The sequence below is a fragment of the Moschus berezovskii genome, chromosome 13 (genome assembly GCF_049115385.1).
Source record: "Moschus berezovskii isolate FMDL1 chromosome 13, NW_MosBer_1.0, whole genome shotgun sequence".
Lineage (NCBI taxonomy): Eukaryota > Metazoa > Chordata > Mammalia > Artiodactyla > Moschidae > Moschus > Moschus berezovskii.
Window position 1 is genome coordinate 60329214 of NC_142472.1, and position 27668 is coordinate 60356881.

The 27668-nt window shown below is 39.5% G+C and overlaps 1 long non-coding RNA gene across 3 annotated transcripts in view; it reads right to left on the reverse strand.

Annotated features, from left to right (window-relative positions):
• The window catches only part of LOC148775851 (uncharacterized), a 515606-nt gene that overhangs the window by 429822 nt on the left and 58116 nt on the right, over positions 1–27668 (reverse strand). For 2 of the 3 annotated variants that reach the window (XR_016038890.1, XR_016038888.1), the window contains exons 4-5: positions 12104–12231; positions 8847–8981 (exon numbers count right to left, since the gene is read on the reverse strand). The exons of the other annotated variant lie outside the window; for it this stretch is intronic. This is a non-coding gene — a long non-coding RNA (uncharacterized LOC148775851). The remainder of the gene's footprint in view (positions 1–8846; positions 8982–12103; positions 12232–27668) is intronic. 3 annotated transcript variants of the gene reach the window in all.

Consider the following 27668-nt stretch of genomic DNA (forward strand, 5'->3'; position numbering starts at 1 on the left):
GTTTTGTGGACTTTACTCCGCGTTCAAATGTTCTTTTGATGAATTTGTGGGGGGAGAGAGTGGTCTCACTGTCCTATTCCTCCGCCATCTTGTTCCTCCCTCTCTATCTAATGTTTGTGTCATACAAATTCACAAATCTGGTTTATCCTAGAATTCTAGAAGGATTATATAAATCCTTGACTTTAATACAGTCTTTGTATTTGCAATACCCAAAAGACAGTGACAAAATTGATTTCTATAACAAACTCAGCCATTTAAAATTAGGATGTATTTTATCCTTGGTTATAACTACAAAATGATAAACTGACAGCTTTTTAAATGTATGTCAAATTTCTTTTGTGATCACCCAACTGAAAAATATTTCTAAATGCATTCCCTGATGATAACTGACAATGACTTTAGTATTCTCAAATCTTTGATTCAAATACATCAGAACTCTAAAGAAGTATATTTCAGAATAAATTTCTTAAGATAAAAAATTCTTAAAAGCTTAATTCATTCCAATAGTTCAACTGCTCTTTGTTTCCCCAGGTTAATTGTAAAGCAGAATAAATACAAGCTGGATTACATTACAACAAAAGTGATACAGGAGCCTACGATGTTATACATGAATAGTTACTGCAGGCACAGTCTCTCTAGATAAAGCACACTTGTTACAGTGAAGATACAGGCTGCTCTTGAAAGAGAATGAGAGGCTCTCCAAGTGATAATTTTACAGTGTTTCTTCAAGGCATTGATCTAAATTATACTTACCTTAAAACCAATGAAACAGCAATGTTCATTAACAAAGTAGGTGACTGCCTACATGGTTTAATTTGAAGGTTGCTCTGAGCTCTCTCTATTAAGGGGATGTCATAGTGCTTGGAATCCACAAAATCTGACCTATTCTTTGAGGCCTTCAGAAGGATCCTAGAAAATGCTGAAAAAGTTTCTTGGGAGAAAATAAGGAGCTTTGAGATAGGAAAATCTGAAAGGTCATGTAGGCCTGATTTTGGATCCAATTACTAGGCAGATAATCTCCAGCAATAAGCTTTCTCTTTCACTTAACACTATTACAAATTAAAAAATCACTCCATCTATCTTAAGAAAGGAAGAGAATTTATTTTAAATTCAGTGAAATATCACAGGAAACCAAGAAAAATCACCCAACCAGAGGCCAGAGGATGGGTTGACGACAAGGTAACTTTCTTTTTTTTTTTTCATTTTTATTTACTTATTTATGTGGGTATTCCAGGTCTCAGCTGTGGCAGCAGGATCTTCGATCTTCATTGCAAAATGCAGGATCTTTAGTTGCCTTGCATGTGAACTCTTAGTTGCAGCATGTGGGAATCTAGTTCCCTGACCAGGGATTGAACAGTGACCCCTGCACTGGGAGCACAAGTCTTAGCCTTTGGACCACCACCAAAGTCCCAGCAGTCACTTTCTTATCTTCATTTCTCTCACCATTTCTGTGCATCTTAGAACACCTCTGGCATTCTCCTTTGTATTGTTCAGCTTCTCTATCCATCTTAAACATGACCATAATGGGCAGCTTCCTCTTTAAGCCTATAGATCCTTAAGTTAGTGACTCTTCTGGATTTGTTGGTTCCCTGTCCAAAGAATATCAGATGGTCGCAGCTCATCTTTTCAGGCCAGACCATCCACTCATGTCTCTGGTCATTGGCAAGCAATGAGTCGACCAATCTTGAGCAAGGGGTTCACCCCGATCCAATACCTGCAGCCAGCGGGGAGCATGGTCACAGAGACAGTAGGTCCATCCAAAGGGACCAGGGAGTGGGAGATGAAAGGCTGGTATACATTCTGCATCTTAGTTTTTTTTTTTCCTTCTGTAAAAGATTGGTAAGCAAACAGTTCCATAAATTTCCCTTGTGATTGAGGTACTTTAGACTTTTTTATTGTTCAGTCGCTAAGTCAGCTCTTTGTGGTTCTGTGGACTGCAGCACACCAGGCTCCTCTGTCCTTCATTATTATCCAGAGTTTGCTCAAATTCGTGTCCATTGATTCGGTGATGCCATCCAATCATCTGACTCTCTGCTGCCCCCTTCTCCTTTTGCCTTTTTACTTAAACAAATAATATCATGTTGAGAATAGCACATTGTCCTTCAGTGCTTTCCAGCAAATGTAACTAGCTTAATTCACTTAATATAGTTATCACTGATGGTGACTGCCTTCACATTTGATCTTCACTGCAATGTCAGCATGTGTAAGCAATGGCTCCAGAAGATATAGACAGTGCCTTAACTCTAAGGACAATTTCTTGAGACCGATTTATGTAAAGCCTCATATTCACAGAACATTTTATAGTTTACAAAGTGCTCTCTCACAGATGCCATCATTTCATGCCGATTCCCTTCCAAGGCCTATGTAACTATTTCTGCTGCATCTCCTTTGCTCTGAGGCCAGAGTTCTGCTCACCAGCTCTGCTGGTGCTACTGCTAAAGACAGAAGGCTGCCAGGCATGTGATTCATGATTCGATTTTGATTATTCAAATGATATAAGTAATTCCATAGGTGGTACCAATGTTAATGGAAGAAACACTCAGGATAGGCATGTTATAGGAAGTTAGGAGGGTGGAGAGGTAGTGGCCCAATCCTCTGGTAAAAGAGAAAACTAAAGAGATTACTATAGTTCAGAAACTTGTAGTTTTTTGATGATCCAAAGCCCCTTCCTTATTTCAGACTTCTCAGTATGTTTCATTGATGAAAGTGAAAGAAGAGAGTGAAAAAGTTGGCTTAAAACTCAACATTTCAAAAACTAAAATCATGGCATCTGGTCCCATCAGTTCAGTTCAGTTCAGTTCAGGTGCTCAGTCGTGTCCGACTCTTTGCGACCCCATGAATCACAGCGCGCCGGACCTCCCTGTCCATCACCAACTCCCAGAGTTCACTCAAACTCATGTCCATCGAGTCGGTGATGCCATCCAGCCATCTCATTCTCTGTCGTCCCCTTCTCCTGACCCCAATGCTTCCCAGCATTGGAGTCTTTTCCAGTGAGTCAACTCGTCGCATGAGGTGGCCAAAGTGTTGGAGTTTCAGCTTTAGCATCAGTCCTTCCAATGAACACCCAGGATTGATCTCCTTTAGAATGGACTGCTTGGATCTCCTTGCAGTCCAAGGGACTCTCAAGAGTCTTCTCCAACACCACAGTTCAAAAGCATCAATTCTTCGGCAATCAGCTTTCTTCACAGTCCAACTCACATCCATACGTGACCACGGGAAAAACCATAGCCTTGACTAGACGGACCTTGGTTGGCAAAGTAATGTCTCTGCTTTTTAATTTACTATCTAGGTTGGTTATAACTTTCCTTCCAAGGAGCAAGCATCTTTTAATTTCATGGCTACAATCAGCATCTGCAGTGATTTTGGAGCCCAAAAAAATAAAGTCTGACACTGTTTCCACTGTTTTCCCATCTATTTCCCATGAAGTGATGGGACCAGATGCCATGATCTTCGTTTTCTGAATGTTGAGCTTCAAGCCAACATTTTCACTCTCCTCTTTCACTTTCATCAAGAGGCTTTTGAGTTCCTCTTCACTTTCTGCCATAAGGGTAGTGTCATCTGCATATCTGAGGTTATTGACATCTGGTCCCATCACACCATGGCAAGTAGATGGGGAAACAGTGGAAACAGTGACAGACTTTATTTTTTAGGGCTCCAAAATCACTGCAGATGCTGACTGCAGCCATGAAATTAAAAGACGCTTACTCCTTGGAAGAAAAGTTATGACCAACTTAGACAGCATATTAAAAAGCAGAGACATTACTTTGCCAACAGAGGTCTGTCTAGTCAAGACTATGGTTTTTCCAGTAGTCATGTATGGATGTGAGAGTTGGACTGAATATTCACTGGAAAGACTGATGCTGAAGCTGAAACTCCAATATTTTGGCCACCTGATGCAAAGAACTGACTCATTTGAAAAGACTCTGATGCTGGGAAAGATTGAAGGAGGGAGGAGAAGGGGACGACAGAGGATCAGATGGTTGGATGGCATCACGGACTTGATTGACATGAGTTTGGTAAACTCCAGGAATTGGTGATAGACAGGTAGGCCTGGTGTGCTGCAGTCCATGGGGTCGCCATGAGTTGGACATGACTGAGCGACTGAACTGAACTGAAAAATCTTGGATAATTATTACTATATTTTCATCACTTCAGAGGTTTAAAATATAGTCTGATACAATGGGGAAAAGACAGTCTCTTCAGCAAGTGACGCTGGGAAATTTGAACAGCCCCATGTAAATCAATGAAGTTAGAACATACCATCACAGCATACACAAAATAAATTCAAAATGGCTTAAAGACTTAAATATAAGACAGGACACCATAAAATTCCTAGAAGAGAACATAGGCAAAACATTCTCTGACATAAATTATAGCAATGTTTTCTTAAGTCAGTCTCCCAAGGCAATAGAAATAAAAACAAAAATAAACAAATGGGATCCAATCAGACTTACAAGTTTCTGTAGAGCAAAGGAAGCCATAAACAAAACAAAAAGACAGCCTATGGGCTGGGGAAAGTATTTGCAAATGATGTGACAGAAAAGGGCTTAATTTCCAAAATATACAAATAGCTCATAGAACTCAATAACAACGACAAAACATACAACCCAATCAAAAAATGGGCAGAACTAAATAGACATTCGCCAAAGGAGACATAGAGATGGCAAGTAGACACATGAAAAGATGTTCATCATAGCTAATTTAAAAGATGCAAATCAAAACTACAGTGAGGTACCACCTCACACCACTCAGAATGAAGTGAAGTGAACTGAAGTCACTCAGTCATGTCTGACTCTTTGCGACCCCATGGACTGTAGCCTACCAGGTTCCTCTATCCATGGGATTTTCCAGGCAAGAATACTGGAGTGGGTTGCAATTTCCTTCTACAGGAGATCTTCCCGACCCAGGGATTGAACCCGGGTCTCCTGCATTGCTTTACCGTCTGAGCCACCAGGGAAGCTCCACTCAGAACAGCCATCATTAAAATGCCTACAAATAACAAATGCTGGAGAGGGTGTGGAGAAAAGGGAACACTCTAACACTATTAGTGGGAATGAGAGTTGATACAGCCATTATGGAGAACAGTATGGCAATTCCTTAAAATGCTAAAAATAGAGTTACCATATGATCCAGTAACCCCACTCCTGGGCATATACCCACACAAAATTATAATTCAAAAATTACATGCACACCTCTGTTCACAGCAACACTATTTACAATAGCCATGACATGGAAACAAACTGTGCATCAACAGATGGATGGGAAAAGAAGATATGGTACATATAAATTGAAATACTATTCAGTCACAAAAAGAATGAAATAATGCCACTTGCAGCAACATGGATGAAGCTAGAGATTATTATAATAAATGAATTTAAAGAAAAACAAATACCATATGATATCACTTATATGTGGAATCTAAAATACAACATATCTATGAAACAGAAACAAACTCACAGACAAAGAGTATAGATTTGTCATTGCCAAGGGGAAGTAGGGGTTAGGGGAGGGAGGGACTGGAAGTTTGGGATTAGCTAATGCAAACTAGTATGTATAGGATGGATAAACAACAAGGTCCAAGGTCTACTGTATAACACATGGAACTATATTCAATATCTTGTGATAAACCACAATGGAAGATAATATGAAAAAAAATGTGTGTGTTTGTGCATGTGTTTAACTGAGTCACTTTGCTATACAGCAGAAATTAAAACAACATTGTAAATCAACTAAACTTCAATAGAATTTTTTTAAAAAAGAAAAAAATCTGTCTTCTTACAGCTATCTGTAAAGAAACAGGTGCCCTGCAAATGGTACCTGCTTTGAAGACTCATCCACAAATTATTCCTCTCCTCCTTTGTGGGTTCTTCCTATTTAGAAAGAATCACATATAATTGGACAGTCAGTTGTATCTAGGATTCACCTCTAAACATGAATTTTAGAGAAACAGTATAAAAGCAATCTAATAGCAACTTGTATTGTATGCTTCTTATCAGATTCTCAGTTTCCAGGCTCATCAAATATTAAAGTTCTTGGAGCAAAACCCAACCTTCCAGAACCTGAAATATTTACTTGGAATTATACTCAGAATACAAAGAGCTAAGACAGGAAAGAAAAACAAAATACAATCACAACATTCTGTTTTCTCCCATAATGTGTGTTCTGAAAGAGGAATGTCAAGAGGCAGTCAGATGGAACCTGCTGAGCCTATCTCTTGTTCTCCAGCCCCTTGAACTACCCCTGCCCTTGTGCAAATGGTAGCAAGTGTTAAATTACCACCCACTACAGGAAACCCTCCTCTATGGGATCATGACTAAGGAGAACGCGATCTAGTACTGCCTTTCCCCTTAGAGAACTGGGTGACTTGTATTTCTTATTCAACCTCTTGATCTGCTTATCTTAAAATGAGATCAGACAGCAATAGCTGATCTGCTTACTTCAGTAGGCTGTTTAAGGTATAAAATAGGATCACATAAGAAACACTATTTTGAAAAGATAAGAATTGCTAGCAAAATGAGAAATGCAGTGAAGGTGGGCTATTTTTACTCAAAACCCAAAAAGTAACATTATTTTTGCTCTTATTCACTGAAAAGCAGCCTTAATCTAAGTAATTTTCTTTTATTGGATTTAAGCAGTTTGGGAAAGAATGTGATGTGAAGATTCTGCCACCATCATCCCAACTGACCTCTTTAGGCGTCTGCTGACACTTTTCTCAACACACTGGTGGATCCTACTGACATTTTCCTCAAAGCCCTTTCGGCTTCTGACCACAACCAAGTCCCAGAATCAATGCCACATGTTTTATGGTTTTCTTACAGATATCCATCTCCTATGTGATCTATTTATAGGGAGTCAAATCATAATATGTGTAATCCATTACACACATACATACACCTGCTGAAAAACTGTCCTTTAATATTTTCAATTCTGCTGCCTACATTTCCTAATACTAAAGGTTCTGAATCCCTGACTCTGTTCTTCATACTTCAGTGGCCCAGCAGCCAGGGACCAAATTCAAATTTTAAATATATCTTCCAGATTTTAGTGTTCTTCTATGACAACACATATACTGATAGGCTAGAAAAAAGTGTCTTAATCAAAAGCAATTGCCTTAACCTCTTGGAAGAGACACCGCTGTTGTTTATATTTTGAAAAACCAATGCTTCTTTCAATATAAAAAGGCAAACAAAAGCCAGACAAACAAATCCAAGCCCTGATACCAGATCTTTATTCACAGACTGGCACATAAGTGTCCAATGCCACTGTAACTTCATTGTAACCAGATGATGTTTAAATGATTAATAAATTTCAAAACACAGAAATTAAGGATTTGAATTAAAGAACTGAAAATGCAAGTTTATAGAAAAAAAGTCTATGTATAAATCTTAATGGAATTCTCCAAAAAGGTCATTTAAATGATAAAATTTAGGGTTTCCCTGGTGGCTCAATGGTAAATGCAGGAGACAGAGGTTTAGTCCCTGGTATGGGAAGATCCCACATGACATGGAGCAACTAAGCTCATGGGCCACAACTATTGGGCCTGTACGCTAGAGCTCAGGAGCCTTGACTACTGAAGCTCATGTGCCCTACAGCCCATGTTCCACAACAAGAAAAGTCACTGCAACCAGAACCTCGCACAATGAAACAAAGATAACCCCTGCTGGCCCCAACTAGAGAAAAGCCTGAGCAGCAACGAAGACTTAGCACAGTCAAAAAAGAAAAAGACAATCAAAAAAATTTTTTTTTTTAATTTAGAGCTGCTGCGAGAAGGACATGGCAACCCACTCCAGTGTTCTTGCCTGGAGAATCCCAGGGACGGGGGAGCCTGGCGGCTGCCATCTATGGGGTCGCATAGAGTCGGACATGACTGAAGCAACTTAGCAGCAGCAGCAGCAGCTGCCCTAACTTTTAAACAGAATAAACGCTGAAGCTTAACTAACTACATCATCCACAGAAGTTAGAGCTTCTACAAAGATGTGTCTTCTACAAGTCAGACACCCAATAATTACAGAATCCTAGAGGTGGAATCAGAGAAGGCAATGGCAAACCACTCCAGTACTCTTGCCTAGAGAATCCCATGGACAGAGGAGCCTGGTAGACTACAGTCCATGGGGTCACTAAGAGTCTGGCACGACTGAGCGACTTCACTTTCACTTTTCACTCTCATGCATTGGAGAAGGAAATGGCAACCCACTCCAGTGTTCTTGCCTGGAGAATCCCAGGGACAGAGGAGCCTGTTGGGCTGCCGTCTATGGGGTCACACCGAGTCGGACATGACTGACACGACTTAGCAGCAGCAGCAGCAGCAGTAGAGGTGGAATGAATTGAAAAATCCCTTAAGAGTACTGAGACAGACAGTACAGGTGAAATGTATATACTACAAGAGCCGAACACACAACCTGGCAAGTTTAAGCACTCTGTAAATATTTCAACTGAATCTATTTCAGTTGCTACTGAAGGGAAGCCCATGTGGGTAAGAGATAAAGACTCTACCTGCAATGAAGGGGACAAGGGTTTGTCTGGGTCAGGAAGATCCCCTAGAGTAGGAAATGGCAACCCACTCCAGTATTCTTGCCTGGAGAATCCCATGGACAGAGGAGCCTGGTGGGCTATACCCCACGGGGTCACAAAGAGTCAGACACAACTGAGACTCTGAACACACACAGTTTTTACTGATTGAAAGTAAATATTTCAGATAAAATCCTACAACAAGAAACATTCCCCCATAATTTAGAGAATACAGATTAGCAAGCACACACATTGAACACACAGCATCATAGAAGTAGGTAGTAGCACTGGACTTAGAGTAAGAAAAACTAAGTTCAAATCCCAGCTCAACCACTTACCAGCTGTCTGACATTGGAAACTTCATTTAAGTTGTCCAAATATCCAATTTTTTACTTGGAAAGAATGGGAATAATAGCATCTCATCACATATTATGTAGAGTTATTATAAGCATGAAATCAAGTGAGATAATTTTCTGGAAATAAAAACATAAATCCAAGATATCACTGTCATTGTTATTACTGTACCAGTATAATTTTACTCTTCAAATATTCTGAGGAGTAGGTTTGGAAAATGACAGATTCAGCTGCAACATTAAAGGGAATTTCAACAGAAATATGGACATTCGTACATTCTTGTAAAATAGTTTCCCAGAGGTATATTGTATTGTAATGTATCAGTCAGTTCAGTTCAGTCGCTCACTCGTGTCCAACTCTTTGCGACCCCATGAATCGCAGCATGCCAGGCCTCCCTGTCCATCACCAACTCCCAGAGTTTACCCAAACTCATGTCCATCGAGTCGATGATGCCATCCAGCCATCTCATCCTCTGTCGTCCCCTTCTCCTCCTGCCCCCAATCCCTCCCAGCATCAGGGTCTTTTCCAATGAGTCAGTTCTTCGCATGAGGTGGCCAAAGTATTGGGAGTTTCAGCCTCAGCATCAATACTTCCAATGAACACCCAGGACTGATCTCCTTTAGGATGGACTGGTTGGATCTCCTTGCAGTCCAAGGGACTCTCAAGAGTCTTCTCCAGCACCACAGTTCAAAAGCATCAATTCTTTGGCCCTCAGCTTTCTTCACAGTCCAACTCTCACATCCATACATGACCACTGGAAAAACCATAGCCTTGACTAGACGGACCTTTGCTGGAAAAGTAATGTCTCTGCTTTTTAATATGCTATCTAGGTTGGTCATAACTTTCCTTCCAAGGAGCAAGCGTCTTTTAATTTCATGGCTGCAATATACATCACTATAAATCAGATGAAAGAAAGTGAAAGTGCTAGTCGCTCAGTAGTGTCTGACTCCTTGCCACCCTATAAACTGTAACCCGCCAAGCTCCTCTGTCCATGGGATTTTCCAAGCAAGAATACGGGAGTGGATTTCCATTTCCTACTCCAGGGGATCTTCCCAACTCAGGTATCGAACACACATCTCTTATGAATCCTTCACCAGTATTGGCAGGTTCTTTACACTAGCGCCACCTACGAGTGCCTTAGATAAATCAGATAGAACAGATAAATTTTGCACTTAACACAGTAAAACTTTCAGGGCCCATGCAGTTTTCATTGAAGAATTTTGCTTGGGACTTATAGGCAAAAAGCTCCATAGTAACCAAGTAGAGAGATTTATAACAATGACCTTAAAACCATCCAGTGACTCACTAGACAATTTCCTCAATTCTGAAACAGTTTTGCAAATATTTTTTAATAACAGATAAACTGCCTAAGCTGTAAAATACAAATCAGCTTAAAAGAGGGAAATATAAATAATTTTGAAAAAAATTAAATATGTGTCAACCAATTCACCATAAAATAACTTTCTGAAAAACACGTAGAGGTTTTAAATATAAAAGGCTAAATCACACATCAAGATACCTTTGCAATAATTGGACATTTTATTTTTCATAATAAAATGCTAAACTAAGAAGCATGGTTTCCTAGTAACAACAGTAATACTAGGTAAATAAAATAGAATTCAGCTTCCAGCAATCAGCAACCATTCAGCTTCCAATGAGAGACTGAAATCACATGGATGCCTGCTTTTTCATTTTCATTATCACAAAAGTAAAAAAAAAAAGTAATTGACTTTCTAGTTGTAGAATTATTCTTTCAAAATTTGTAGAAGACATCAAAGAGGTGCCCAGTGTTCCCTGGACAATCTTGATCCTTCCTGGTCAGTGTGTAACTACACTCAACAAGGTCAGTATGTGAAGGAAAAAGCTTCCAACACGGCATAAATTTTGAAGGACCAAGACTGACCTCATCTCTACTCACTGAAGTCTGAATTTCGACACTTGGAAGGAGTCTGTTTTTGTTTGACTGGAGCCCTTTGCTTTGTGGGGTTTTTGTTTTTTTCTTTTTCTACCTTTTATGAAAGACTTCTAATTCTTTTTTTTTTTTAATTGCAAATGTTCCCATATGCACCCTGGTGTCTCAAGTATAAATCTTTGATCAAATCAAAAGCTGGACATGTGAAAGAACTGTGCAGAAACTGGTAACATCTTCCTTCCTGGAAGATACCTGTGTTTGGTTTGTGTCATTTGTCTACCCTACTTCCTTATGGTCAAGTGCTTATGAAGCATAATCTAATTCCTAGCTAAGGAGTAAATGCTAAGTACTCTAGGCTAATCATGGTAAAAACCCTTGCTAGTGACTACATTAGAGATGGGTATATGGTATAATCTGATCAATGAAACTTAAGATAGAAGTCTACTCTGTAGATATCTTCACTGATGTATAAAACAAAAAGACACACAAAAAGATATGCTTTTACAGTAGAGAGTGTTTTGTCCAGGTGCAATGCCTGGAACTTCTGCAGTTACCTTGTGACCAAGAGGAACAATATCCTAAGGCTAAGCCAGTATAATAAAAATGGTAGGACATAAAGATGAAAAGAACTCAGATCCTTTATGTCAATGAACTGCTGAATTAACCAACCCTAAAGCTGCTTCAAATCTGGGCTACTTAAAATAACACATATCTTTAAAATTCAAGTCAATTGAATGGTATGCAAATTTTCTATTATTTGCAGTCTAAGAGCAAACGCAAAGTTGCATTCTAACTACTGTAAAACTTATGTTTATCAGAGCAAGACATATGAGAAGTCTCTTTTAATATCCTTGTGGATTTGATGGAGAAATGTGGATTGAAGGACAATTTAATTCAATTGACTGAATTAAAAACCCACTTATTTGAAACGGAAGGACAAGAATAAAAGAAACAAAATTGAAAAGCTAATGGTAACTATTGAAGACCAGAAAAAATCTGAGTCCAGCCCCAACAGGACAAATTATTATGAAACATTTTAGGAGGTTGTTTTGTCTCCTAAATGAGCCTCTTTCTCCTTCATTTATAACTTGTTCATATATGTGTGTTCACATGCACAAACACACTGCTGCTGCTGCTAAGTCACTTCAGTCGTGTCCGACTCTGTCTGACCCCATAGACAGCAGCCCACCAGGCTCCCCCATCCCTGGGATTCTCCAGGCAAGAACACTGGAAACGGTTGCCATTTCCTTCTCCCATGCATGAAAGTGAAAAGTGAAAGTGAAGCCGCTCAGTCATGCTGGACTCTTAGCGACCCCATGGACTACCTACCAGGCTCCTCCATCCATGGGATTTTCCAGGCAAGGGTACTGGAGTGGGGTGCCATTGCCTTCTCCGGCACAAACACACAACCTAGTGTTATAGATGGCCAGAATATTTCACACTCTTCAAGACGTTCTCTGCAAGAACACAAACTAGCTTTAAACAATAATCACTGTATATTCAGTTACTGTAGAAATCACCAATAGCCCAGACAGAGTAACTTTGTACTTTAGCCTCTCCGAGAAGTCCTGTGCCATGATGATGGCAATGCATAATAAAATACTTGGAATTAAAATCTAACCTCTCTATAATTTTCTTGTCCTTCAACAGCCTGTTTATTTTACTTTCCAATGCCTTCTCCAATTCCACTCCATGTTCCCTTTTACTAGTCATGCTCACAAATTTGTTAAAGCATGAGATGTAAGATTTATGCTAATTCTTAACTGTACAGGGCTAAATATATATTACATGTTTTCTAGAAAGCTTAACAATTCAAAGCAATCATATATGTTCAGAATTAAAGTGATATATCCACTTTGAGGGTGAGATAGAGATGCACTGTCTTCAGAATAAAGAGAAGAAGCCAAAATTATGACCAACAAAACCATACTTCAAACTCAAAGACCCATTCACTGAAAGTAAAAAACTGGCTAATAAAACCATTGACTAAACAATAGAATTCATAATACTAGAGCTTTATTTTGTTATCGCAACAAGGCTTCAGGTTAACTCCTCCACATGAATGAGCTCCTGGCAAATATTCTCAAACCTTCTCAGTTAGAGCTAGCTGTAAAATCAAACTAAGAATCAATGAGAAAACTGAAAATTCATGTATGAGCCCTAGAGAAGATAAATTTAAATATTAATTTAGAATTTTGAAAATGTGACTATGAGCACATAATTTTTTTCATGCAAGCTTAAATGATCAAGTCAAGAGGTCACCAATCTCTATTCTCTGACTCTAGTGACCACTTCCTTGTGTAGTTCCAAGAGAAAATTATTTATAAGAAATACAGTGTTCAGAGTATCCAAGATAATAGCCTCTCTATGTCATGCCTTCTATGATTTACAGGAAATTTTCGTTTTGGTACCATGTGTTACATATAGGAAAAGGAAGAATGAAGATTACATTAAATCATATGTATATGTGTAATGGATTATAGGAAAGTTTCAAATACTAAATTTTAAAATTCTATTTAGTAATAACTCACTGAGCACATATTCTATGTAATGTTATATATTTTATGCTATGTATTGATTTTTTAAAGTCACATTTATCAGAGTCTTGCGCTCAAAAAAATCTTGTAACATCCTCGTAAGGGAAGTATAATTGAATGGCTAAGAGAAGTGAAGTAAGCCAGTCATAGAAGGATCAATAATGTATAATTCCACTTACATGAGGTATCTAAAGTAGCCAACTCTAAGAAAGTAGAACGGTGCTTGCCAGGGGCTAGGGGATTGGGAAATGAAGAGTTGCTGTTCAGTGGTTCATGAAGTTTCAGTCATTCAACCTGAATAAAATCTAGAGATCTGCTATGATACGGTGCATGTAGTTGGCAATACTATAAACTTACAAGTTTGTCAAGAAGACAGATATCACATTATATGTTTTTAACCACAAGAAAAACAAACATTATGGAAATATGAAATTTCTTTTTTATAGAGATAAGAAATTTCTGTTCAGTTCAGTTCAGTCACTCAGTCGTGTCCGACTCTTTGCGACCCCATGAATCACAGCACGCCAGCCCTCCCTGTCCATCACCAACTCCCGGAGTTCACTCAAACTCATGTCCATCGAGTCGGTGATGCCATCCAGCCATTTCATTCTCTGTCGTCCTCTTCTCCTCCTGCCCACAATCCCTCCCAACATCAGAGTCTTTTCCAGTGAGTCAACTCTTCTCATGAGGTGGCCAAAGTATCGGAGTTTCAGCTTTAGCATCAGTCCTTCCAATGAACACCCAGGACTGATCTCCTTTAGAATGGACTGGTTGGATCTCCTCACAGTCCAAGGGACTCTCATGAGTCTTTTCCAACACCACAGTTCAAAAGCATCAATTCTTTGGTGATCAGCTTTCTTCACAGTCCAACTCTCACATCCATACATGACCACTGGAAAAACCATAGCCTTGACTATAAATTTGGATAGCCACATAAAACAAACTTCTAATTCACTCTGATTTTAAAAACACACCAATCACAAACTTCAATACTTTAGTGATTAACTTTAAGCATTAATGAGATGCTACACAGTTCACAAGTTATTGCAAAACGTTACTGATTACTCTCCACATCTGGGAGCCTCTCTGGTTCAAGAGCATGGACTTTGGAATCAGTAGAGATGGCGCTGAATCTCACCTCTGCCCCTTCCACGTTAACACAGTAGCTGATGAGGGAGGACAAGGGACCTACAGAGCTTGTGAATCTGGGTTTTAATCCCAGGTATACCACCTTCCCGGAGAAGGCAATGGCACCCCACTCCAGTAGTCTTGCCTGGAAAATCCCACGGACAGAGGAGCCTGGTAGGCTGCAGTCCATGGGGTCGCTAAGAGTTGGCCACGACTAAGCGACTTCACTTTCACTTTTCACTTTCATGCATTGGAGAAGGAAATGGCAACCCACTCCAGTGTTCTTGCCTGGAGAATCCCAGGGACGGGGGAGACTGGTGGGCTGCCGTCTATGGGGTCACACAGAGTCGGACACAACTGAAGCGACTTAGCAGCAGCAGCAGCAGCAGCATACCATCTTCCAGCTCTGCATGGCCTGAAAAAAGATACTGAATCTTTGTTTCTCCATCCTAGATTGGCCTGACAATATTTCTATGATGACTAAATGAGATAATGCCCTTAAAACAGTGTCTGGCACTGAGAAGTCACTCTGTACATATCATTTGAAATGCCACATGTTCTTAGAAAGGCTTTTTACAACTCTGCAAATTAGAGCTTCAGGATATTAGAAGTAGGATAACAATACCTAACTCATTAAGGTGATTGTTAGGATTAAATAACAGACAAACAATGGCTCAAAAAATGGCAGCTTAGTATTATTTGTTGTTCAGGTACTAAGTCATGTCCAACTATTTGCAACCTCATGGACTGCAACATGACAGGCTTCCCTGTCTTTCACTGTCTCCTGGAGTTTGCTCAATCAAATTCATGTCCATTGAGTCAGTGATGCTATCTAACAATGTCATCCTCTGCCACACTCTTCTCATTTTGCCTTCAATCTTTCCTAGCATCAGGCTTTTTTCCAATGAGTCAGCTCTTTGATCAGGTGGCCAAAGTACTGGAGCTTCAGTTTTAGCATCAGTCCTTCCAGTGAATATTCAGGGTTGATTTCCTTTAAGACTGACTGCTTTAACCTTCTTGTAGTTAAAGGGACTCTGAAGAGTCTTTTCCAGCACCACAGTTTGAAAGCATCATTTCGTCAGTGCTCAGCCTTGTTTGTGGTCCAGCTCTCACATCCAAACACAACTACTGGAAAAACCACAGCTTTGAGTATATTGACTTTTGTCGGTAAACTCATGTCTCTCTTTTTAATATGCTGTTTAGGTTTGTCACAGCTTTCCTTACAAGGAACAAATGTCTTTTAATTTCATGGCCACAGTAACTGTCCACAGTGATTTTGGAGTCTAAGAAAATAAAATTTGTCACTGTTTCCATGTTTCCCCCTTCTATTTGACATGAAGAGATGTGACTGGGTTGCCATGTTCTTCGTTTTTTGAATGTTGAGCTTTAAGCCAGTTTTTTCACTCTTGTCATTCACCCTCATCAAGAGGCTCTTTAGTTCCTCTTCACATTCTGCCTTTAGAGTGTTAACATCTGCATATCTGAGGTTGTTGATATTTCTTCCAGCAATCTTGATTCCAGCTTGTGATTCACACAGTCCAGCATTTCACATGATGTACTCTTCATATAAGTTAAATAAGCAAGGTGACAATACGCAGCCTTGTTGTACTCCTTTTGCAATTTTGAACCAATCAGTTATTCCATATCCAGTTCTAACTGGTGCTTCTTGATCCATATACAGGTTTTTCAGGAGTTAGGTAAGGTGGTCTGTGATCACCAATATCTGCCCTAGGCATGAAAGTAGTCATACACATGCACTGTGCCTGCAATTCCTAGCAGTACATGCGGTATGGTCACAAGCATTTACCAGCATATACAGGTACTGTGTGTGTGTGTGTGTGTGTGTGTGTGTGTGTGTGTGCGTGCAAAATCACTTCACTGTGACCTCATGGTGATTTTCAGATTGCGATCCTAGGGTGATTTGGTTTGGATTTTAAAATATTTGGGTATTTATCAAATTTTCTACATTAAGCACATATTGGTTATATATTAATTTCTTTTTTAAATCTTCAAATTGTTCAAGTAATTTTTTTTTATAGGATGTTATATTTGCTCTGGGGAAAGGGGCAGGAGGTAGGGAATAAAAACACAGGCCAATAAATTTTAGGTGCTTTCATTTCTTTTCCCAGGAGGTACATGTATTATTTGAGTTAGGAATATCTCAGTGCAGGTGAATTCTAAATCTCTTCAAGCTTTGTTATGAATAAGAATATGACCTTTTGCCTCCTATGGAAATCCAAGAACTTGAAAGAAGATTTCTGTGAATGACTTTTTAAAAAAGAATCAATTTTTGTCAGTATAAATAGCCAAGGGCCTGGAAATAATGACTACATTTGAAAGTGCCAGTCTTATGGTGAGTTTTTAAAATTTTGAAACAGTTAATGACAGTTGTTTTTTTTTTTACTAGTTTGTATACTGCTGAGTCATGCCCACTCTTGAAGCTGGTTTTGATATTTTTAAAGCTCCCATGTCTTTATGAAAAGTAATTACCAGGTGAAGAAGCATGTGAAAGTGGTTTCATGGCTGAATTTCTTGCTCCTGGAGGCTTAGTCTCAGAATTGGAAACCTTAAGCTTCAGAGAGTCAGGGACAAACAGCCCAGATGTTGCTCTCCCTTTAGTGAGCTCTGTGACATGAGACAAGTCATTTTCTCTGTTCCTTTTCAGAATTTCCACATTTGTAATATGAAAATATTCCATTACTGTCCTCCTGGGCATGATATGTGAGGATAAATTGAGTACAAGATGCAAGATGTATAACCTGACAGGAGGCCATCCTTCCTACTGGGTCTCTCTTCCAGAGGATAGTGTACAAATTCCTCTGAAGGTGTTAACTGATAATTAGGATGTTAACAAGCAGCTAGGGAGTCAGTGATGCTTGAGTTTCTAAAACTAAATTAAGTGGTGGTGGTGGTTTAGTCACTAAGTCGTGTCTGACTCTTGCAACCCAATGGACTATAGCCTACCAGGCTCCTTGGTCCATGGGATTTCCTAGTCAAGAATACTGGAGTGGGTTGCCATTTCCTTCTCGAAGGGATCTTCCTGATTCAGGGAGAGAAGACACATCTGCACTGTAAGCGGTGTCCAGCATTGCATCTGTATCTGGCTACAGTTTCCCATAGCCTCACCAAATGGTATCCAAACTAAAATTCATCAAGACAATCACGTTGCCTCTCATTAATTAGCGTTCAACCACAGCTGAGTGAATTTGTCACCTTGCTTATAGCTGATGTTTGTGTTAACTTTCTCCATCTAGATCTGAAAGAACCAGCTAGGCCCCCACCTGCTTGCTGGTTCCCTTTAGATCTGTAGTTTAGGAAGCTCATTCTGGAAGCAGAATGGAAAATGAATTGGAGAGAAACAAAAGCAGTAAGCAGGCAAAGGTTGCCTAGAATGGATGGTGGCTACAATTATGAAAGGAAAAAAATAGACTCTGGGGGATGATTTAAAGTGGGTGATGAGGGAGAGGAAAAAAAAACCAAAAACTTCCAAGCTTTTCATCTAAGGAGTTGGGTAGGTAACAGTTCTGTTTACAAGGAGACATAGGATGTTTAACTGTAGACCTTGTGAAGTTGAGACACCCAAGAGGCCACTAAGTAGAGATGTCCAGTAGTTTGGACATTCATGTTTGGAGGGCCAAACTAAAATCTGGAGTGGATAAAATGATTCCAGTATCACCAGCATATAGCTTTCAATTCTACAGTCTCTCTGAGAAAACAAGTTGAGCACAAATAATCAGAACCCAGAGGGAGGGCTATATTCAAAAATATCAGAGAAGAAAAGGAGCCTTTGGAAAAGGCAAGGAAATTCTGCTGGAGAAGGAGGGAGGAGACCAGGTGAGTAAAATTCCCAGAAATTTGTCTGAGAAGGAGAGTGTTGTTAGTGCTATAAAGCAGTGCTGAAAAGTGAAGTAAGATAATTACTGAAGTGTCCATTAGTTTAAAGGACACGGAGGCTACTAATGACCTTGCAGAAAGCAGCTTCAATGGAGGTAGAAAATAAGTGACATACAGTGCTTTGTGGAGAAAGAGCAAAAGAAAGAAGGGAGAGACCAAGTATAGAAATGTTATTCACTAAGTTTGCCAGTGTAGGAGAGGTGGGAGACAGAAATTAAATGAAGATAGGGTGTGACTGAGAAGATGAGACGTAATGACATTAATTAGAGAGCAGTTCTAAGGCAGCCGTGTATACAAATGTCAACAAATGTGCATCAGCCCAGCGACAGTAGGGCACAGCCGAAATCAGAGTGAGGAAGCTTCTGTCCTGGGCTCCAGTGACGGCAAAACAAGTACCAACATGTCATGGCAGTCAGGAGAAGAAAGTTAAAATTCTCACTCTGGCACTGACTAAGGTTTTCTCATCTGTGAAATGGGAACAATCCTTACTTTTTTGAGACAATCTGTATAAGAGTACTTGCTATCTAGCAAAAAGTTACCACACATTAGGTTTTTTTTTTTTTCTTTCTTTTCAAGTTAAAACAAAGGAGCCAGAAGACTTTAATAGCAGAATGTAGATCCATGAAATATGGAAACCTCACATAGAAAAGAATTTTGCATTTTCCCATTTAAAATGCACTCAGCCAATGTTCTATGATAACATCAAGACTATATATTTTATACCACTTTAAATTTGTTCTATTGTTTGGCTTTAGTCTCACAAAAACTCTGCGAGGGAAGCAGAATAAGTATTATTATCCCCTGTTAAAGATAAAGAAACTGGGGCATGACAAGGTCAGGGAACTGCCCATCCTCGATGGTTAGCAGTGAAGGCTAGACTGGAGATGGACCCTGGAGTCAGTGCTTTGTTTAGGAGCTTGTAATATACAGATAATAACTATCACAATTGCAGTCACAGTGGCACATCGAGAATAATATTTAAGTGGGAAATTATTTGGTACTTACTCCTGGTACTTAACTCCTTTTAGAAATGAATACATTAAGTTTTAATCAGCTGAATTTCATATCATCCTTACAACTAGTTCCTTGGGATTGAATCCTCTTTGCCTCTGAGACAGACCAAGTGTTTGCCTTTAAACCCAAAGGGACCTAGGAGGAGAGAGATTTAGTTCCCATAACCCATCTGCAAGGCAAAGAAAACAAGAAACCTATCCAAGAGAGTCACAACAACCCAGGAGAAGAAGTTTGGTAAAAAAACACCAGAAGAGGGCTTCCCTGGCGGTCTGTTCGTTAAGAATCCATCTTGCAATGCAAGGGACACTGGTTCAATCCCTGGTTTGGGAAGATCCCACATGGCACGGAGCAACTAAGGCTGTGCACACCTACTGAACCAACATTCTAGAGCCCATGAGCCAAAACTGCTGAAGCTCACGTGCCTAGAGCCCGTGCTCCACAACAAGAGAAGACACTGCAATAAGAAGCCCATGCACTGCAACTAGACAGCAGGCCCTGCTCTCCGCAACTAGACTGCATTAGCAGTAACAGACCCATCACAGCCAATAAATAAACCTTAAAAAATCCAGGAGAGAATTTCTAGCAAAATGGAACCGTAAAAGAAGACAGACATCAATCCAAACCAAAATACTACTATTGTTACTACTGCTGCTGCTACCATTACCATCACCACCACCTGTCATTACAACAACAGTAATAGCAGTACATGAAAGAAATTCAAGTTCATCACATATTCCCCTAAAAAGGACATCTGGGAAAGAAAATCTCTTATTCTCACACTTAAAAGATAAAAAAGAGAACTAAATGAGTAATCTAGAACATCAAATGGGACCCAAAAAAGGGGAAAAAAATTACAAAGGACTAGATATTATGAGAGAAAACATAAGACGAGATAGATCCAAGGGACATAATTCCAGGAATTCCAGGAGAAAAAAAGTTATAGATTCAGAAGAGGAAGTAATTAAGCACATAAAAGAAAAATAATGTCCCTGAGTTGATGGAAGAGAATAGATGTAAAGGGCTAAGTTCCCAGCAGGACACACATTTGGCATATGCAGGTAAAATTCCTGAACTTATGAAAAACTCTTACAAGAGTTTTATGAAAAAAAGATTAAATTCAAAACAAATCATCAGAAAAGCTTGGCTTCTCATCTACACACAACAGAGGGACCCAGAAAATGACAGACCACTTTCAACTGATGGAGAGTAAAGGACAGAACTCAAGAATCCTAAAGCCATTCAAGGTGCCATATACCAACCAGATCAAAGGAAAAATATTTGCCCAAAAGCAGAAATTCAGAGAACTCCCAATGAGAAGCATACTGGAGATAAATCTACAACCAGAGAGTAAATTAACAAGAAAGACCGCAGGAAAAGGAAAGATGAAAGGAACAGCACTGAAAGTTTACCTAGCAACATGCATATTTAAATTTAAGTAGATAATAACTGGGAATGGGCAAAATATATTCTAAATAAAGATTCTTGAAATAAAAGTTATGCTTAAAAGGAAAAGCTAATAACAGTTTGGAAAGTAAAATTGAGTATGCATATAAAAGGACCTTTATCCTCCGAACAACTGAGAGAACTACAAATAAAGGAACTAACAATCACTAAATTAATAATAACTTAAAAAGTTGATGATATCTATTGCTGTTAGGGATGTTATAAAAAAGAATTTCCAACCAAATTGGTAAAAATACAAATGCTAGCATGCGGGGGGCAATTTGTATGTATATAATTTTTTTACTGAGGTATAGTTGACATATGGGGCTTCCTCAACAGCTCAGCAGTAAAGAAACTGCCTGCAGGGCAAGAGACTCAAGAGATACAGGTTCCATCCCTAGGTTGGGAAGATCCTCTGGAGATGGAAATGGCAACCCACTCCAGTATTCCTGCTTGAAAAATCCCAGGAACAGAGGAGCATCGTGGGCTACAGTCCAAAGGGTCTCAGATCGGACACGACAGAGCGAATGAGCACACAGTTGACATATATGGCTTCCTAGGTGGCTCAGCAGTAAGGAATTAATCTGCAAAGCAGGTGACTTGGGTTTGATCCCTGGGTCAGGAAGACCTCCTGGAGAAACAGCAAACCACTCCAGTATTCTTGCCTAGGAAATCCCATGGACAGAGGAGCCTGGCGGGCTACAGTCCATGGGGTCCCAAAAAGTGGGACACGACTTAGCAACTAAACAACAACAAAAAGTTGACATATAACATTATAGTAATTTCAGGTGTACAACATAATGATTCAGTATTTTTATATATCGTGAAATAATTACCACAGTAAATGCACCATTCATTTCTTTTTATGAGAAATTTTAAGATTTACTCTCATAGCAACTTTCAAATATGCGATACTAACTATGGTCAGTACTATAGTAGCATTGGCATTTCAACAATATTAATTCTTTCAACTCATGAGCACAGAATATCTCTCTGTTTATTTGTGTCTTCAATTTCTTTCATTAACATCTTACACGTTTTCATGTCTGACTCTTTGTGACCCGATGAACTGTAGCCCACCAGGTGCTCTATTATGGGATTTCCCAGGCAAGAATATCAGAGTGGGTTGCAATTTCCTTCTCCAGGGGATCTTCCTGACCCAGGGATCAAACCCATGTCTCCTTTTTTGGCAGGCAGATTCTTTACTGAACCACCTGAAGTTTACTTTATTCTTTTTATGCAATTGTAAATGCCACTGTTTTCTTAATTATTCTGAGTTCATTATGTCTATAGAAATGCAACAGATTTTTGTATACTGATTTTGTATCATGCAACTTTAATGAATTCACTTACTAGTTCTAACAGTTTTTTGATGAAATTTTTAGGGTTTTCTATTCTGGGGGAGATCGATCCTGGGTGTTCATTGGAAGGACTGATGCTGAGGCTGAAACTGCAATACTTTGGCCACCTCATGCGACGAGTTCACTCACTGGAAAAGACTCTGATGCTGGGAAAGGTTGGGGGCGGGAGGAGAAGGGGACGACCGAGAATGAGATGGCTGGATGGTATCACGGACTCTGTGGACATGAGTTTGAGTGAACTCAGGGAGTTGGTGATGGATAGGGAGGCCTGGCGTGCTGTGATTCATGGGGTCGCAGAGAGTCGGACACGACTGAGCGACTGAACTGAACTGAACTGAACTGAACATCTAATATCATGCCATCTGCAAACAGTGATAGTTTTACTTCTTCCTTCCCAATTTAGATGTCTTTTATTTTTTTTCCTTGTCTAATCACTCTGGCTAAGGCTTCAGCAGTACGTAAACCGTGAACTCCCAGATGTTCAAGCAGGTTTTAGAAAAGGCAGAGGCACCAGAGATCAAATTGCCAACATCCGCTGGATCATGGAGAAAGCAAGAGAGTTTCAGAAAAACATCTATTTCTGCTTCATTGACTATGCCAAAGCCTTTGACTGTGTCGATCACAATAAACTGTGGAACATTCTGAAAGAGATGGGAATCCCAGACCACCTGACCTGCCTCCTGAGAAACCTATATGCAGGTCAGGAAGCAACTGTTAGAACTGGACATGGAACAACAGACTGGTTCCAAATAGGAAAAGGTGTATGTCAAGGTTGTATATTGTCACTTTGCTTATTTAACTTATATGCAGAGTACATCATGAGGAACGCTGGGCTGGAAGAAGCACAAGCTGGAATCAAGATTGCTGGGAGAAATATCAATAACCTCAGATATGCAGATGACACTACCCTTATGGCAGAAAGTGAAGAGGAACTCAAAAGCCTCTTGATGAAAGTGAAAGAGGAGAGTGAAAAGGTTGGCTTGAAGCTCAACATTCAGAAAACAAAGATCATGGCATCTGGTCCCATCACTTCATGGGAAATAGATGGAAAAACAGTGGAAACAGTGTCAGACTTTGTTTTTTTGGGCTCCAAAATCACTGCAGATGCTGATTGCAGCCATGAAATTAAAAGACGCTTGCTCCTTGGAAGGAAAGTTATGACCAACCTTGATAGTATATTAAAAAGCAGAGACATTACTTTGCCAACCAAGGTCCGTCTAGTCAAGGCAATGGTTTTTCCCGTGGTCATGTATGGATGTGAGAGTTGGACTGTGAAGAAGGCTGATCGCCGAAGAATCGATGCTTTTGAACTGTGGTGTTGGAGAAGACTCTTGAGAGTCCCTTGGACTGCAAGGAGATCCAACCAGTCCATTCTAAAGGAGATCAATCCTGGATGTTCATTGGAGGGACTGATGCTGAAGCTGAAACTGCAATACTTTGGCCACCTCATGCGACGAGTTGACTCACTGGAAAAGACTCTAATGCTGGGAAAGGTTGGGGGCGGGAGGAGAAGGGGACGTCGGAGAATGAGATGGCTGGATGGCGTCACCGACTCTGTGGACATGAGTTTGAGTGAACTCCGGGAGTTGGTGATGGACAGGGAGGCCTGGCGTGCTGTGATTCATGGGGTCGCAAAGAGTCGGCCACGACTGAGCGAATGAACTGAACTGAACTGAACTGAACTGAGGGCTTCCACTACTATACTAAATAAAAGTGAGAATAGTGAGCATCCTTATCTTGTTCCTGATCTTACAGGACAAGCTTTCAGCTTTTCACTATTGTTTGATTTTTAATTACATGCATCTTAGGACCAGCAACAACACTCCTAGGAAACAAAAATTTCCAGTACATAAAAGAATATGATGCTTACACAATATTCTTTTAGTGGCAAAAGATGGAATCAAAGAAAGACCACCCATTTGTGAAGAACTGAATAAACTGCAGCATATCCACAACATGGAATAGTAAGCAGTCATTAAAAGTATGCATTTGAATTAGATCTTTACCAATTGATTTGGATTGATTTACATGATGCATAGTAAATAAGAAAAGCATAACAACATAACAAAGCTACACATAATGGGATGTCTTTTTCTTAAAAGTGTCTCCTCTAAAACCCTGATTACTATATGGCATGTGTGTGTATGTGTGTTTCCTTTCAGTTCCTCTACTCCTCTTCACATGACTCCATGCCTGAAATATTTATCATTCCAGTTTTCTCCTTTTATAAAGTCCTTATTCCTCTTTCCATGCCCACCTTTACTCCACTTTTTCAGGTAGACTTCCCTAGTCCCCTAGGTGAAGTTAAGTCTGCTCCTTATTTTCTTCCTTAAAGCTTTTCTCTCTTTTACGGCTTTCATGAATATTATAATAATTATTTTAATCGTTTATCTTTCCCACTAAGGTAACCAGGGACTGTGCAAACCAGGGACTGTCTATCTCATTCACCCCCACTTTCTTGCATGGCTCCTAACATATTCTAGGAACTCAAATCTCAATCAATATTGACTGAATGAACCCTTGTAAGGTTCTCAAGGACACAGTCAATATGTAACTTCTTCTACATCTAGAGAGTAGAGTCTAGACTCTATTGCCTAAGCAGGAACTACCAACACTTACTAAGTTAATATATGAATATATGAGAGGAAAAGTCATAGTTATGATACATGAAAGATCTACCTCCTATAGTAGACTTGAATAATATTCAAGATACTAGACCACTTATGGCTTTTAAGGGAATGGGAGGTAGTAAATAAGACTTTTATGGATATGTTTCATTTACTAAAATCTGATTTGAGACAAATTGATTATATCACTTTTTCTCTATAGATCACTTGAGGGACGAATGTAGTTTCAACTAGAGTCCTTGCTGAAGAGATGGGTTATGCAGCCCTACATAGTCTGTGACAATGTATCCCCACCCCAACCTGCAGGTGCTTAGATAAAGTATGGACAATGACCCAAATGTTTCTTATTCTCCTTCTTAAATTTACAGTTGAGAAACTGAGAGACTCTAGAGCCAAAAGAACAGACAAAATCAGGGCCAAATTACTGATATAGCAGGGCAAAGCCAATGATAAGTATATATGAGAGAACAAAGACACCAATGTATAGCAGGGAGAGCACATAAATGGAGCAGATGTACACGAATGATGGATTATCTAGCACCATGAGAGACAAAGCGAGCAACCTCATTTATTTATTCACTCATTCAAATATTTGCTAAACCTACTAGGATCCCTACATTACCAGAGATGCTAGGGATTCAACAGCAGATGGGACAATGAAAGCCCACGCCTTCATAGGCTTGATTCTTCAAAAAGGACTGAGAGGAACCGATTATGATAAATGCCACAAATGTTATGATAGGGAAAGTTCAGGATACTATGGGAATATAAAAGTGGGAAAGCCAACCCCACTTAGCTGTAGGGGAGACTTTGCAGTTCCAATCTCTCTGTGGCCCTGTTGCATCTCATTTCCTGTTTCCAACCCCATGAGATTCCTCTTTACCCCTTATAGAATAAGGTCTTTTTTTTCACTTGAACCAGAGTACCAGATGTCAGACAACTTTTGTCTGCCCATCACCCTTTTGGATGCTCTTGTTTTAGAACTGTCCCTTCTCTTCCTAGTGGTGAAGGGGGAGGCTGTTGCACAAAACCCACCCTCGGTGATTTACAATCCCTTTCTGGAGAATGATAAGAGAAATGAGAGTCTACCATTCTGAGATCTCAAGCACAAAGGGACTTTACAAGGTTGGGAATTGTTGGCACCATTCTCACCACCATTAGGGGGAGGCTTGCCTGAGCATGAAGATACCACAGAGGACAACAGAGCCAAGAAATGCTGAAAAAGATGAAGATTCCTCATGACATCTTTTTCAGCACCTCTACGGCTTTCTAGTTGCATGAACCAATGAATTCCTTTTTTTTTTCCCCTTAAGATTAGGGAATGGCTTTCAGTCACAACTGAAAAGTATCCTCATTGTTCAATATCAGCTATTCTGGATAACTGTCTGTTCGAGGCACAAGCAATCCTTGACCAAGCTGGTTTAGTGGGATGGGTGGTGGGGAGGACAAAATTGACTTGCCTTGTTTTTCCCTTACTCTTTTCCAGGTTATAATAACTCACTGGCATAATATAGTTCCTCACGTAGCGTCCTGTGCTCCTCCTGCAATTTCTGTGAAGTGGCTGTTACTATCCCCATTTTGCAGTGGTGTTCTAAGGTCGACCAGCTACAAAGTGACTGATTTGGTACTTCGAATGTCATTCTGACAACGATGCACATTTCTGATTCCTGCTCTCCCTGAATCTAAACACCTCATGCCAACGCCACTATAATCAGTACTAGCCCCTTAAGATGCCAACTGAAAAATGCCCAGTGGGAATTATGAACCTGTGTAATTATCTTTTTTGAGGAATTAAAATCATGGCATAAATTTTATTATCTAGCTAGAGTTTAATTTTCATATGCAAATTTTTGATAAGTTAATAGTATAATCAGACTTTTTAAGAACCTTAAATCATTTTTTAATGCAGTAGACAAATGCATATTTTTTGGAAACTTGGCAAAAATATCTGGAAATGGTTACGGCAATAATCACACATAGGTATTCATCAGACGATGGACAGAAAATTCTCTTTTATCCAGATTCCGTCTTCTCATAAATACACAGGAGTCCAGAGCCGAAACAAAATACATAAAACTGCCACCTTTTTTTAATGATATATTCTCTGTACTGCTATGAAAGTGGTCCTTAACGCTGTAGGATTTGGGGAACAGAATTCATTTTTTGCTCCATTACCCCAAAACATTCCAAAGAAATATTTAAATTGAAACATTTAAAATACTATTTATTTTAAAATTTCACTGGTGATTAAGTTTATGTTAAAATAAATTACTTCACTTTATTTTCTTGACAATTTAATAAAATTAAACTCTCTCTTTCAAACTTCGTTATATTTTTAGTACACTAGAATTTCACTTGGATACTGTCTTGTTATTTTTGTGCTGGGGTTTGAAGAATGACACTAACAATTATACCTTTGCAAGCCCTCCACTAAGTTACCTGCTAAAAATAAGCCAGAGGCCATCAGCACTCAATACATTTTTATTTTGATGAGCTATTAGGTAGAGTTTTATTTTAAAATTTAAATCTTACCATTTGCTACACATAATGCAGTCTATGATCACATACTATAGACACTGAAACACAACGTCATCATTAAAACATTACCCTAATCTTTACATGAAGCAAAATTTTTTAAAAAGCCTGAAATTATTTTCCAAGTCCATTCTGAAACCCCTTCTTGGTTATTATAAGATAAATCTAGTTAAGAATTTTGAGGGGGCTTCCCTGATAGTTCAGTGGTAAAGAATCTGCCTGTAAATGCAGGAGACGTGAGTTCGATTCCTGATTTGGGAAGATCTCACATGCCTGGTGGGCTGCCGTCTATGGGGTAACACAGAGTCGGACACAACTGAAGCGACTTAGCAGCAACTGCAGCAGCAGCAGCACA